The sequence below is a fragment of the Nicotiana sylvestris genome, chromosome 6 (genome assembly GCF_000393655.2).
Source record: "Nicotiana sylvestris chromosome 6, ASM39365v2, whole genome shotgun sequence".
Classification (NCBI taxonomy): domain Eukaryota; kingdom Viridiplantae; phylum Streptophyta; class Magnoliopsida; order Solanales; family Solanaceae; genus Nicotiana; species Nicotiana sylvestris.
Genome location: NC_091062.1, coordinates 186,418,492 through 186,433,482, shown reverse-complemented (window position 1 = coordinate 186,433,482; position 14,991 = coordinate 186,418,492).

The window sequence follows — 14,991 nt, the reverse complement described above, 5'->3', positions numbered from 1 at the left end:
CCAATTCCGAATTTCCAAAGCCTTCTCTTTATCCAAAGTGTTTCAAAGTTCCAAAGAATCTCAAGGATTCCAGGCATTGCTTACACTCAGGATACCATTTAGAATTAGAATAGTGCAGTGCGGAATAGCCAGCCCTCAGGCATCCAAGTTTAGTGGGAGCTCAAGGGTCCCAAAGCATGGCTTACCAGAGAGGGGCAGAACTTAGAACTAGGAATGAGTGCAAAGTGAAAGAGGGATTGGGGAACCATAGCAAAGGGTGGTCATGACCAGCCATGGGTATAGACTGGCACACCCTTGACCAATTGCTTGGTCCAAACAAATTAAGATCAGACTTTAGAAGTCAGACTTGAGTTTGGATGGTGATTAGAACACCATCATACTTGAGTCAAGGCTCAGCACATAAAGGGGGAAGAAGGGAGTGGGAATTGATTTGAGTAAGGGTTCAAGGACCTAGTTCAAAGTCATGGGCAGCAATAACAGGGTGCTGCCATGACTCAGAATTGTACTCTTACACAAAAAGGGGGTCAGAGGGAAGGGACTCGCCTATAAAAGCATATACAGAAACACAAGGAAAGAAAGAAAGCATAATAGGTTAAGGGTGTGGAAACATAAGGAAGGAGAGCATAACAGACTAGGATGTAGATGCATAGTGCAAGAAAGCACAACAGGCTAGGAGTAAAATAAACACATAGTGGAGAGGGTATTATTTAACTAGAGTGACATACCAGTTGCAAGTTTTAGAACAGCAAAACAACAAAAGTAAATAAAACAGCCAGAAGTCAGCAGGATCAAAATCCAAATTCCTCCGCAAGTACTTGAGAGTTCAAAAGGAACTCAAGAATGTTTCAGACAGTAAAAGAGAAGAGGAGTAGAGTGCTCAGTATTAGAGGTAGAGTAGTAGTAGAGAGAGTTTTTTTTTTGAAATTGGATAGTGTTCAATTGTGAAAAAAAAAGTGCTCGAAGTGTATTTGAATTCTGAAGTGTTTTTTTGTGTGTGTGTGTGTGTGTTAAGAGAGGAGCAGGTATTTATACTTTGAAATCAGGGTAAGCAAGGAAAGAAAATAATCATGTATCGATTAAAATCAATCAATAGCAGAGATTCCTTTATTTAAGGAGTCCAAATTTGAACGGTAAAAGACAGAAATTATTTAAGGAAAGGGGATCAAGTAACACATTGTGCATAGCATACAAATAAGGGGTAAATACATAGGGGAGGATTTGAAACACACGGTTAAATAAATAAGGCAAGGAGTAAATCAATTAGTACATAGTAAATCAGGGAATCAGAGATTCAAAATCACTAATGAACCGAGTCAGAAAATAGGGGAATCGAAAGGTTAGAGAGGGTCTTCAAATTAAACAAGGAATGAATCAATCAGGCTTACACAAGGAAGTCTGAAATCAGTCCCAAAATCAGAGGTTATTCTGAGTGGGAAATTCTACCTATAAAAAGTGCATAAGCTTTAAACATGCGAGGCTGGATTCCAATAAAAAATCAGTGAGTAGTGGACTATAGGCAAGATGGAATATTAGAGAGCATGCAGAAGGTCAGGCAAAGATGAAACAACTTCAGGAACTCAGAAATTAGGGATTTGAAACCAAACAAGTTCAGAGATGGGAAGCAAACAAGTCACGTAACAAGTGGCCTCAAGAACTCGAATGAAACCCCCAAATTCTAGGGTTTTTACCATTAATCGAGTGTAGAGACGAAAGCAAGTAAATCAGGCAGGAATAACAACAAAATAAGTTCAGAAAACCCAAAGGAACTTAAGACCTTACACATTTCATGAAAACATAATAAAAGAACAAGATACAGTAAAAGAAATCATAAGGAAACGGTAGAAGAAAGTATAGTCGAAGAAAAACACACAAGAATCACAGTAGAACAAATACAGTAAAAACACATGAGAGTCACAGTAGAGCAAGTAAAGCTAAAGAAACCCTAAGTCGAAGAAGATGAACGGTTTTGAAAGCAAAGTTTTGAAAGAAACTTCGAGAAATCGTTTGAAAACCTTAAAATAAACATAGATCTAGAATAGATCTAGAGAAATTAGGAGAACCTCGAAAGGCTAGGGTTTCAGAAGAACCCTAGAGGCGAGAAAGGCCTGGAAAAGGTCTGATCTAAGTCGGATGAGTCAGAGATAGGATCAGAACATGCCGGAGCAAAGCCGGAGATGGCCGTGAAACTTGAATCGGCGGAGATCTGAGCGAAAACCTTCAAGGTCAGACCTCGATTCTTCAAGCAGCAAGTGTACAAGAGCACATGGAGGTGAGTACAGGTCACCCAAGGTTTGGGATGCCATGGGTTCTGGTGAAACAGGGTAGCAACCGGTGGGGAAGATTAGGGTTTCAGAGAAGGCTTAGAGAGAGTTTGAGAGGAAGAGGGTTTAGAGGCAGCGTATCTGATAGAAGTGATTTAGGGTTAGGGTGTAAGTGGGAATTAAAAAGGAAAGAACTAATCGTGGTCGTTGATCAGAATGATCAACGACCTGGATTAAAAGGGGAGGCCGGGCGGGTTAGGTTAGTTGGGTCAGGGGCGGGCTAAATTGAAATTGGATCGTTTGATTTGGGGATTGAAATTGGGTCGAATTGGGGTGCAATTTGGGCTGTAATTGAAATGCAATTGGGGCTAGGTTTTAAATAGCCACTTTTCCCCTTTCTATTTTATAAAAATAGTAATAACGATTTTAAAAGAAAATTAAAAATACTAGGTAGGCAAATATTATATGAATATATATTTAAAAATATTGGAGCAAATTTTATTGTTATAAAGTGCTATTAATTACAAAATAGGCTATAATTGCAATTATGTGCAATTTAGCTTTAAAAATGCCAAATAAATTGGTAAAAATATGCAAAAATCACCTTAATTATATTTTGGTGTAAATATGAGAATGAAATAAGTTATTCATCAAAAATGATAATTTTAGGAATGATTTTGGATTTTTGTGGTATTAAAATAGGTAGTAAATTGGTTTAAAAATCACAAAAATACCAAAATTCTTGGGTGTGCTTATATATGCACATATATGCTATTTTGAAAATATTTTGGGTATAAAATACATAGGGAAAAATTGGGTATCAACAGCTTCCCCTCTTTACCCGAGGAGGATGAAAAAGTTGTCGGGTAAAGACAAGATGGCCAATTTTGACCGGAAATGGTGATTGAAAAAGAACTTTGACCGTGCTTTGGTTTCTGAGCTGCCTACATATCCCTGGTTTTACAAGAATCAGGCCACATGTAGTTCAGGAACCATTGACGGAATGTGTCGATGGAGATTCGAAAAGACAGACGCGATGGTCAGATTTAAAAGGTGTTTAGAGTCGAATAGATTGCGGAGAATCGGAGCGGGATCGCTCCTGCTGAGGCGGCCGTGGGCCAGCCGGTGTACCTGCAAATGAGCAATGCGGCGTATATTGTGCATAATTAAAACATGATGCAAGTTCCCATTAGACCATGAATGTTGTCTTCGAACGGTTAGGATGACGTCCTCAGACTATGACGTCCTGGGCCATGAAGAGCATAAAAATAAAGATTCACAGGCCATGAAATGGTGTTCTCGGGCTATGAAAGTGGTGCCTCCGAAATATGACGCCTTTGAATAAGTTGGCGATCTTTCAGCCCATGAAAATGTGGCCATCTTTCAGCCAAACGAATGCAAAGGGTGGTGATCTTTCAACCAAAGCGAGAATTTAAATGCAGGTGGCGATATTTCAGCCGAAGTGAGAGATTGAATGCAGGTGGCGATATTTTAGCCGTTCGAAAAAATAAAGTGGCGATATTTCATCCCAAGCGCGATGGAGACAATGCTTAGTCTCGGAAGGCAGATAGGTAGCCTTATGCAGGATGGAGGTAGAGCTTAACCTCGGAAGGCAGAAGATAGCCTTATGCAGGATGGGGGTAGAGCTTAACCTCAAATGGCAGAAAAGTAGCCTTATGCAAAATGCAGATGGAGGTAGAGCTTAACCTTGAAAGGCACAAAAGTAGCTTTATGCAAAATGCAGATGGAGGTAGAGCTTAACCTCGAAAGGCAGAAAGGTAGCCTTATGCAATGCAGGGAAGTGCAGATGGAGACAATACATAGTCTCGAAAGGCAGATAAGGTAGCCTTATGCAGGTGATGATAGAGGTAGAGCTTAATCTCGGAAGGCAGAAAAGTAGCCTTATGCAAGAATGCAGATAGAGACAGATCTTAGTCTCGAAAGGCAGATAAGTGGCCTTATGCAGGATGGAGGTAGAGTTTAACCTCGAAAGGCAAATAAGTAGTCTTATGCAAGAATGCAGATGGAGACAGAGCTTAGTCTCAAAAGGCAGATAAGTAGCCTTATGTAGGATAGAGGTAGAGCTTCACCTCGAAAAGCAGATAAGTAGCCTTATGCAAGAATGCAGATGGAGACAGAGCTTAGTCTCGAAAGGCAGATAAGTAGCCTTATGGAGGATAAAGGTAGAGCTTAACCTCGAAAGGCAGATAAGTAACCTTATGCAAGGATGCAGATGGAGACAGAGCTTAGTCTCGAAAGGTAGAAAGTAGCCTTATGCAGTGCAGGAATGTAAAGGAGCAAATAGTAGTAATTTTCTTAGCTGATAGGCGGTTGCGATATCATGACTGCTGGGGAATGTTGGGTGTAGATAGTAGACCTTTGTGAGTTGAGTGATTGTTTTGAGGGTTTCGACTTTGAAGAGTGAATGTATTTTGCATTGCGATCTGAGTTCCTGCATCCAAAAAAAAATCGTGAGTTCTGTAGAAGGGGAAGGTTAGTTCGTATCCCTTGGCTCCTGACGTTACGTATCCTTGGGGTAGCATTGCTAAACGACGGTGATGCAAATGATGTTTATGCATGATTTAGTAAATGTAATGTAAGTATATATATTTTGATAAAAAAATGATTTTATTTTGGATGAACCAACAACTGCAACGTGGTTCAAGACACGTCACCCTTGCTTGCTCCGAAATTTTGAGGGTCCTCCTCAAAATTCTGCCCCAGTTCACTGGGCTGGCGCTGCTGACGGCTGTGCTGAATAACTGAAAGCGGATCGGTTCCAGAATTTTGAGGATCCTCCTCAAAATTCTGCCCCAGTTCACTGGGCTAGTGCTGCTGACGGCTATGCTGAATAACTGAAAGCGGATCGATTCCAGAATTTTAAGGGTCCTCTTCAAAATTCTGCCCCAGTTTACTGGGTTGATGTTGATGCGAAAGACGACAAACTGACTTCGGAATTTTGAGGATCCTCCTCAAAATTCTGCCCCAGTTTCAATAGCGGGGAAAATGGAATTTTTATTAAAATGTGACCGAACCCATAGGGCTGCCTACGTATCCCTCTTAAACGGGAATCAGGTCAGGCGTAGTTCAAATTACATCATAAAGAAAAGCATACGATCAAATGTAGTATCTCTTTACTACGTCTGAGTTGATCGGCTTCGGCCAGACTTCTCCGTCCATTTCTGCAAGAATAAGGGCTCCCCCTGTTAGAACTCGGTGAACCATGTATGGACCCTGACAATTGGGAGAGAATTTCCCTTTGGCTTCGTCTTGATGTGGAAATATCTTCTTCAACACCAGCTGTCCTGGTGTAAACTTCCTTGGTTTAACTCTCTAGTTGAAGGCTCTGGACATTCTGTTCTGGTATAACTGACCGTGACAGACTGCATTCATCCTCTTTCCATCTATGAGGACTAACTGCTCGTAGCGACCTTTTACCCATTCTGCGTCATCTAACTCGGGTTCTTGTATGATCCTTAATGATGGAATTTCTACCTCAGCGGGAATGACCGCCTCTGTACCATAAACCAACATGTAGGGAGTTGCCCCGGTTGATGTGTGGACTGTGGTATGATAACCCAATAAGGCGAATGACAACTTCTCATGCCATTGTTTGTGCCTCTCGATCATCTTCCTTAGTATCTTCTTGATGTTTTTGTTGGCCGCTTCTATGGCTCCATTCATCTACGGTCTATAAGCCGTAGAGTTCTTGTGTCTGATCTTGAAAGTCTCACACATTGTTTTCATCAGGTCGCTGTTAAGATTAGAACCGTTGTCGGTGATGATTGACTCTAGAATTCCGAACCGACAAACAGTACGGTCGCGGACGAAATCTGCTACCACCTTCTTGGTAACTGCTTTGTATGATGATGCTTCAACCTATTTAGTAAAATAATCAATTGCTACCAAGATGAACTTGTACCCGTTTGACGCGGTAGGCTCGATTGGACCAATAACATCCATTCCCCAAGCGGCGAACGACCATGGTGAGCTTGTTGCATTAAGCTCGTTTGGAGGAACTTTTATCATATCTGCATGTATCTGACAGCGATGGCACTTTCGGACATACTGGATGCAGTCTGTTTCCATAGTCATCCAGAAATATCCTGCTCGGAGTATCTTCTTTGCTAAAACAAAACCATTCATGTGCGGTCCGCAGGTCCCTGAATGTACTTCCTCCAATAACTTGGTTGCTTCCCTTGGATCGACACACCTTAGTAAACCCAAATTAGGAGTCCTCCTGTACAAGATTCCTCCACTGTGAAAGAAATTATTGGATAGTCTCCGAAGCGTGCATTTCTGGGTAGCATTGGCAAGCTCTGGATATTCTCATGTGGTCAAATACTCTTTGATGTCGTGGAACCATGGTTTCCCGTCGGTTTCTTCCTCAACATGAGCACAATAAGCTGGTTGGTCATGAATATTGACCTGGATAGGGTCAATGAAATTTTTATCTGGATGCTGAATCATAGATGACAAAGTGGCAAGTGCATCGGCGAACTCATTCTGTACCCTGGGAACATGCTGGAATTCTGTCTTTCTGAACCTCTTTCTCAATTCCTGTATGTGATACAGATAAGGGAGTATCTTGAGATTCTTGGCTGCCCATTCTTCTCGAACATGATGTATGAGTAGGTCCGAGTCTCTGATTACTAGTAACTCCTGAATGTTCATATCAATGGCCAATTTAATCCCTAGAATGCAGGCTTCATATTCGGCCATGTTGTTGGTGCATGGGAACCTGAGCTTGGCGGATACCGGGTAATGCTGACCGGTTTCTGATACCAGGACTGCTCCTATGCCAACTCCTTTGAAATTTGCAGCTCCGTCGAAAAACAACCTCCAACCATCATAGGATTCTGCAATATCTTCTCCTATGAAAGATACCTCTTCATCGGGAAAATACGTTTTTAGGGGCTCGTATTCTTTGTCTATGGGATTCTCGGTGAGATGGTCCGCCAAGGCTTGCCCTTTGATTGCTTTCTGGGTTACGTAAATAATGTCGAATTCACTTAGCAGGATCTGCCACTTGGCGAGCTTGCCAGTGGGCATAGGCTTCTGGAAGATATACTTCAGAGGGTCTATTCTGGATATGAGATAAGTAGTGTAAGCACATAAGTAATGCCTCAACTTCTGCGCGACCCAAGTCAGAGCACAACAAGTGCGTTTTAAAAGAGAATACCGGGCCTCGTACGGTGTGAACTTCTTACTGAGATAGTAGATGGCTTTCCCCTTTCTCCCTGTTTCATCATGTTGTCCTAAAACACAACCGAATGCTCTATCTAATACCACAAGGTAAAACAATAGGGATCTTCCTGGCTCAGGTGGAACCAAGACCGACGACGTTGATAGGTATTCCTTGATTCTGTCAAAAGCTTTCTGACAGTCATCAGTCCATTTGGTAGCAGCGTCCTTCTTCAACATTTTGAAGATAGGTTCACAAATGACCGTGGATTGAGCTATGAACCGGCTGATATATTTGAGTCTTCCCAGGAAACTCATCACGTCCTTCTTATTCTTTGGCGGCAGAAATTCTTGGATATCTTTGACCTTTGATGGATCCAATTCTATTCCTCGACAACTCACGATGAAACCCAATAATTTTCCAGCAAGAACCCCGAATGCACACTTGGCAGGATTCAGTTTCAGATTGTACCTCCTCAGTCTGTTGAAGAACTTTCTTAGATCTGCCATGTGATCCCTGGCTTTCTTGGATTTGATGATGACGTCATCCACATATACCTCGATCTCCTTATGTATCATGTCATGAAAGATGGTAGTCATGACTGTCATGTAGGTGGCACCAACGTTCTTCTAACCGAATGGAATCATTTTGTAACAGTACATTCAACACGGCGTGATGAAAGCCGTTTTCTCTGCATCTTACTCATCCATCCATATCTGATGATACCCAGCGAAACAATCAACAAAAGACTGCAACTCATGCTTGGTGCAGTTGTCGATAAGAATGTGTATGTTAGGTAAGGGGAAGTCGTCTTTGGGGCTGGCCCGATTAAGATCCTGGTAGTCAACACAAACTCTAACTTTCCCATCCTTTTTTGGCACTGGCACGATGTTGGCTAACCATGTCGGATACTCTACTACCCTGAGAACCTTGGCTTTGACTTGCTTGGTAACCTCTTCTTTGATTTTCAAACCCATGTCGGGTTTGAATTTCCTGAGCTTCCGCTTTACCAGCGGGCATGTTGGATCTGTTGGCAGTTTGTGAGCTACAATGGATGTGCTGAGACCAGTCATATCATCATATGACCAGGCGAATATGTCTTCACATTCCTTTAGGAACTTCGTGTTCTCTTTCTTTTCTGACGGTGACAAGTGAACACTGATGCGTGTTTCTTTGACATTCTTTGCATCTCCTAGATTAACGACTTCAGTTTCATCCAAATTAGACTTAGGCCTATTTTCAAAATTCTCAACTCCTCTAACGACCTCTTCTGGTATATCATCCTCTTCGGAGTCCATATCCATTTGTTGTGTTGTCTCGTTGCAAGTCACAATCATTGGTTCATCATCAAGGCAAGTAATAGTAATGATGTGTAAAATAAAGTGAATGATAGTAAAATAATAAGAGCGAGATATATAATAAACTGAAATGCTTCTATTAGATTCATAATTGTTTTGAATATCAGAGCTCTTTTCAGAATTAAAGACAATGCAGAAATAAAATCAGCTAGTAAAAGTAAAATGTGATGCATGATGCTTTTGTTTAGCCTTGCTACCCCGAAGCTTTCCGGACCCTGGTGGTCCTGATTGACCAATTGCTGAGGCACTCTCCTCGGTTCACAACTTATATAGAAGGGCCTTCCTCCCCTTCCTCCTCGAAAATAACACTGCAATCCATATCATCATCCTCCAAGAACAGATTCTTCACGGCTGCCAATGCTTCATCTTCCTCCGACCCATATATAGTATCTACCGGCTGGAAAATCTGCTCCAGGTGAGGTATCGGGGTGCTCCAATGGGTAGTAGGGACCACGCCTTGGTGGCGACCAGTGATTGAACTCCTCCCAAGTGTACTCATACCCCAAACCAAATGTAGTGCCATGTTTCTTCAGCTTGATGGGTTTGGCGATTCCCTGGAGGTTTTTGCCGAGTCCCTTTCCAGGTTCGTATCCACACCAATTCAGGATACTTTCAATCTTGTTATCCCACTATTTATCTTTGTCTACAGCGTTGACTCTTTCAATGTGGTGGTATGTTTCTCCGCCTATTCTCCTTCTGCCTCCAATCATCGGGATGGTCTGGTGACAATATATGGGGTTGCTACCATCGCCATGAATGATCACTTCTTGGTGATTCCATTCGAACTTCACTGCCTGATGTAGGGTCGATGCTACAGCTCCAGCGGCATGGATCCACGGACATCCCGACAGCAAATTGTAGGATGCTGGGACATCTATCACTTGAAAGTCGACGTCGAACCAGGTTGACCCCATTTGCAAGCATAGGCTGATCTCTCCGATAGTGGACCTTTGGGACCCATCGAAGGCTTTGACGTTAATGGCCCCATCTTTGATCTCGTGCAAGATCTTTCCTAATGTTTTGAGAGTTATCAATGGACAGATGTTGAGGCTGGAGCCTCCATCGATCAAGACTCTAGTGATGAAGTAATCCTCGCATTGCACGGTGATGTGTAGGGCCATGTTGTGACTCAGTCCTTCCGACGGCAGTTCATCTTTGTGGAAGGTGATTTTGTGGCTTTCCAGTATTTGTCCTACCATATTTGTCATTTTGCCCCCAGTTATGTTGCTGGGCACATAAGCTTCGCTCAATATCTTCATCAAGGCATTTTTGTGTGCGTCAGAGCTCTGTAGGAGAGCTAGGATGGAGATCTGTGCTGGTGTTTTGTTCAACTGTTCCACGACCGAATACTCCTTAGCTTGTATTTTCCTCCAAAGATCATCGGGACCAGTTTTAGTAGTCCGTCCCGAGGCTTGCTTACTGGACTTAGCTAGGTGCTCTGGAGTGTAAACCCTGCCTGTTCTGGTCATACCCTGCGCAACAATTGCTTCTCCCGTCTTGGTCTTTCCTTTCCTCCTTGCTTCAGCTGTATAATCCCATGGTATGGCATTTGAGTGGAACGGTGTTACGTCTGACATTGCTACAGTCATGGGTAACCTCGGTGATAACATAGCAACTTCAAAGGGTACAGGTGCCTTTGGAACCCCAAACTCAACCTCAATTGGCCCGTCCACCTTTGCAGAAGAAGGTGCTTCAAATTCGAGAGGTATAGACATGTCCACTTCATCGCCCCTGGAGGGATGGTTCTGTACAACAATCGAGTTAAGTGTGACTATCGGTTTCTTTGGCTCATCATCATTAGCAATCAATCCTATCAATCCCTTGGGGTCCCAGTCATCTTCGATCTCGATCATGTGAATGTCCCCACCTCTTTGATAAGGCAGAGGGTTGTTGCGGACATTAGGAGAAGGCTCCTTTGCTATGATAACCTTATTGTCGATCAGAGTTTGAATCTTGTCCTTTAACGAGTGGCATTCGTCAATGGTATGACCTTTCATGCCGGAATGGTACGCACAGGTCTTATTAGGGTTGATCCATTGGGAAGGATTTTCTGGAGTTATGGCAGGGATAGGGGAGACGTAACCAGCAGCTTTAAGTTTCTCATACAGCTGGTCAATTGGCTCAGCGATGGCTGTATATTGTCTGGGAGGTCTGCGGTCAAAATTTGGTCTGGGTCTAGGGAAATTTTGGCGAGGTGAAGGTGATTGGTAGTGAGAGGGTTGGGCATTATAGGTTTGGTAAACAGGTGCAGGTTGAGAGTATCTGGGTAAAGTGGATTGATATGCGGGAAGATGATTGGTAAACGGGTGGTGGATTTTGGTAAGAGGGTGCGGGTGTAGGTGGAGGCGACGGGTAGGTGTGGTATTTTAGTGGTGATTTGGCTCCCTGTGCGACCATCACGACATTGAAATCCTTCTTCTTGGACGTGCCACCAGACTGTAAAGCCTTGTTGGTGGCCTGCAATACTTCAAGATTAGTAACCATACCATTCTTAATGCCTTCTTCAATTCTTTCTCCCAGCTTGATGATATCGGAGAATTTTCGGCCCTCGATCAGCATCAACCTCTCATAATATTATGGATCTTGAGCCCGGACGAAGAATATATTCATCTGTTCCTCTTCTAAGGCCGGCCTGACCTTAGCAGCCTCTGATCTCCAACGGATAACATACTCGCGGAATGTCTCAGTAGGCTTCTTCTTCAGATTCTGGATGTAGAATACATCCGGTGCATTCTCTGTATTGAATCAGAACCTATCCATGAAATCCGATGCCATACCTACCCAGCTCGTCCATTTCTTGGGGTCCTGACTGATGTACCAAGAAAAAGCATCCCCCTTCAGGCTTCTCATGAAGAGTTTCATACGGATTTTCTTATTCCTTCCGACTCCGACCAGCTTATCACAATATGTCCTCAAATGGACTCTGGGATCTCCCGTGCCATCGAACATTTCGAACTTGGGAGGTTTGTATCCCTCAGGAAGTTCAACATCTGGCTGAATGCAGAGGTCCTCATAATTCAGCCCCTCTATGCCTTTGTTTCCTTCCATGCCCTGGACCCGGCTAGTCAGCTTCTTGAGTTATGCTGCCAAGTTTCTGATAAGAGAGTCCTTGTAATCAGACTCGGGTGCACTTGATATTGGTTTAGTGTAGTGGGGTATGGTATCTACGTAGATGAGAGTGTTGTGGAGGTGGTTGTTTGTGGTGTTCAGTGGTTCAGAAATGAGCAGTAGAGTGTTGTTTGGAGTGTCGCATGTGTTGCAGTGTTGAGTGGGTTGCATCTGTGGTTGTGGGGTGTTCTGTGGAGGTGCGGGATTTTGAGCATTTGGAAAGTTGACATCAGGAACGGTGAGAGAGAATGACAAATTTGCCAAGTTCTGAACTTGATCTAGTTCTTCTCGGAACATCAATAGTTTCTGCTCAAGTTGGGCAGCAGTTTCCTTAGCAACCGGGGTACCCTGAGGAATATCAATTCTTTCAATTTCCTTTCTGGAGCTTGAATCTCCCATTCTACCTTTGCTCTTGTTCCGGATAGGACTTGGAGGAGGAGGAGGTGGAGGGCCCTTGGATCTCGTACTGTATGATGATGGTGCTAGAATGCACGAACTAACCTTTGGGGAGGGGAATAAAAATAAAGAAAAACAAAAAAGGTAACAAGTTAGTGCGAGTTATGAGAAGAAAATGTTGCAATATTTAAACACATTGTGCAAGAATATAAATCGCGTCCTAATTTGGGTGTCTCATTGTGCCTGAGGTAGGCCTAGCGACAAATTAACTTGGAGAACTTATAATGCTAAATGCCTCATTTTATTGATAAAAAATAAGATGACTCCAAAGCGACGCTAAATAATGGAAAATAGAATGTCACTAGTGGCCATCGGCCTTATTACATCATTAAAAGAAAAATAAAAGACTCCTAACTACTTGGTCCCAGACGGACCTTCCCCAGATTCGGTATCTTTATCCCCCTCGAACAGCTTCACCAGCTCGTGCAATACTAGCAATAGATAAGCTTGGGCCAAATGTCCGTCTGCATTCCCTTCAGCGTTTCGACAATCTTCAATCCTCTTGAGGAACTTTCCTTCTAGCTCCACTAGACCCCGCTCCAAATACCCTAGTCGCTTGTTGGCGCTGATAGCCATATCCTTCCATTCCTCGATCAACTTCTGATGGGCTTCTTGTATTTCTCGATGCTCACTTTCACACTCTCGAATCCTCTTGCGCAGTTGATTGTACTTAACCCGTGCTTCAGCTTTCTCGTCGATGATTCTATGTCCGTGAATGAACCCGGGCTGACCCATACCATTATGATTATCTTCCAACCAACCCGAATAATGCGGCACGCAACCAGCGTGATACCTGTCTAGCTCAATAGATTCTTTCCCTAAAACGAGCTTGCAATGCCACATGTGTTGAGCTTGGCATTTGTGAAGGCTATCATCGTCCTGGAAATCAGCCCTAAAGTGACTCATTTTGTCGACCCTTGGTATGATTTGCTTTCTTCCAGCCTGCCTCATGGCTCGGAGGGGAACATAGGGATAAGTTCCTCTTAGACCAATGAGTATGAGAAATGGTGCATCTCGGGATCGAACAATGAATTCTTCCGTAGGGAACCATTCGACCATCCACTGTACCTGGTCTTCTTTTAGATTCTCAAATAGCTCCACCCATCTTCCAGCGTCCTCTGGCTGAGCGAACATGTTAGGCATATAATTCATACGCCTTGGCTGGTGGAAGGCAATGTGATCATCCCAGTCTCTGCGTAAGATCTTTTGTCAGTATTCTCCTTTCTGGAGGTGCTGCATGAGCCAGAGCTGAAGTAATAAATTGCATCCCTCTAAATGACTAGCCTTTCACTAACAATTGTCTAGAGCTAGGTATATCTCAGCAACAATCATGGGCACTATGCTGAAAGGTTGTCCGCCGATTCCTTCCATCAGAGTCTTGGTTACCATGGCCAATCTGGTATGGATCCCAGCCTTCTTCATAGGGAACACTATCATACCCAAGAAACAAAACATGAATACGAAGACCCTTCTGTGAAACCCCTACCCTTGCGAAGACCCTACATGAATACAAACAGGTCAAGTCTGGGTTCTTCTTCAGTCCCATCATCTTAAGGAAACCCTACCCTTGTGATTCTCTGGCATAAGCAAACCCGGAGTCTCTCAAGGAATACCAGCTAAGCCTCCTATTTCTTCGAGCAAAGGAGTCATTTCAAGGTTCCCGAAGCGGAATACGGACCTGTCACTATCCCAGAACAGAGTTGCAGCCTTTATGATTTTGTTGTCAGGTTGGATTTCTAGAAGAGAAGGCAGATTCCCTAAGTATTTGCGAATGAGTGTCTGATCACTGTAGTGAAGATCTTCCCACCAATTCAGCAGCCTTGGATGAATGTTGGTTACCATGCCGAATCTGGGGACTTCGTGCCTCATTTTCTGCAAAACAGAGTGTTAGACCCTTACCCCGCCAAACTCGACTATTTAAACCAATAATTAGCATGAAAAGCATTTAGTTCTCCAAATAAATGCACAGAACATGTAGGTGTCCGTTTGGGTTTCAGGGAAACCCGATGGACTTTGGACAAGTCTATCTTAATGAGTCATTATGTGGACAACATAACTGACTCGGCTAGGTTTGACCATGATGCATGCACAGTTAGACAGAGTAAGGTTTCTATTGTGTATTAGATAGGTACCCTTAAGCGGAAAACTCAAGAGGGAAAGGCACGGAACCGTCGACTGCATCGCTGATCGACTGATTTTACCACAAATACGCCTTTGCCGAATTTAAAGGGTGATAATATTGAAAGAGCGCAACCACTCATTATAAGCGTTGCTATGGCGTTTGTTTGGCACGAGTGGGATATGATGTTGAAGATGTAGTTTACAAGAATGAAACAAATTAGCATGTATTTTCACGTTCATAAGATAAATAATTACAATAATTGTAGTAATTACAACAGCATTGAAATAAAGCGATAAAGGAAAGCAGCTAAAGGAAAGAAAAGACATGAAGAGCCAAGTTAGTTTCGTAGTGAAAGAATAAAAGACAGTAAATAAAGCAATTAATGAGATAGTAAAGTCACAAGCAACATGCAATGGTAAAAGCCTAAAGAAAATCTCCAGCAGAGTCGCCATGCTGTCGACGCCCCCTTTTCCTCTAACCGTGGGGTCAAAAATCGGGTAT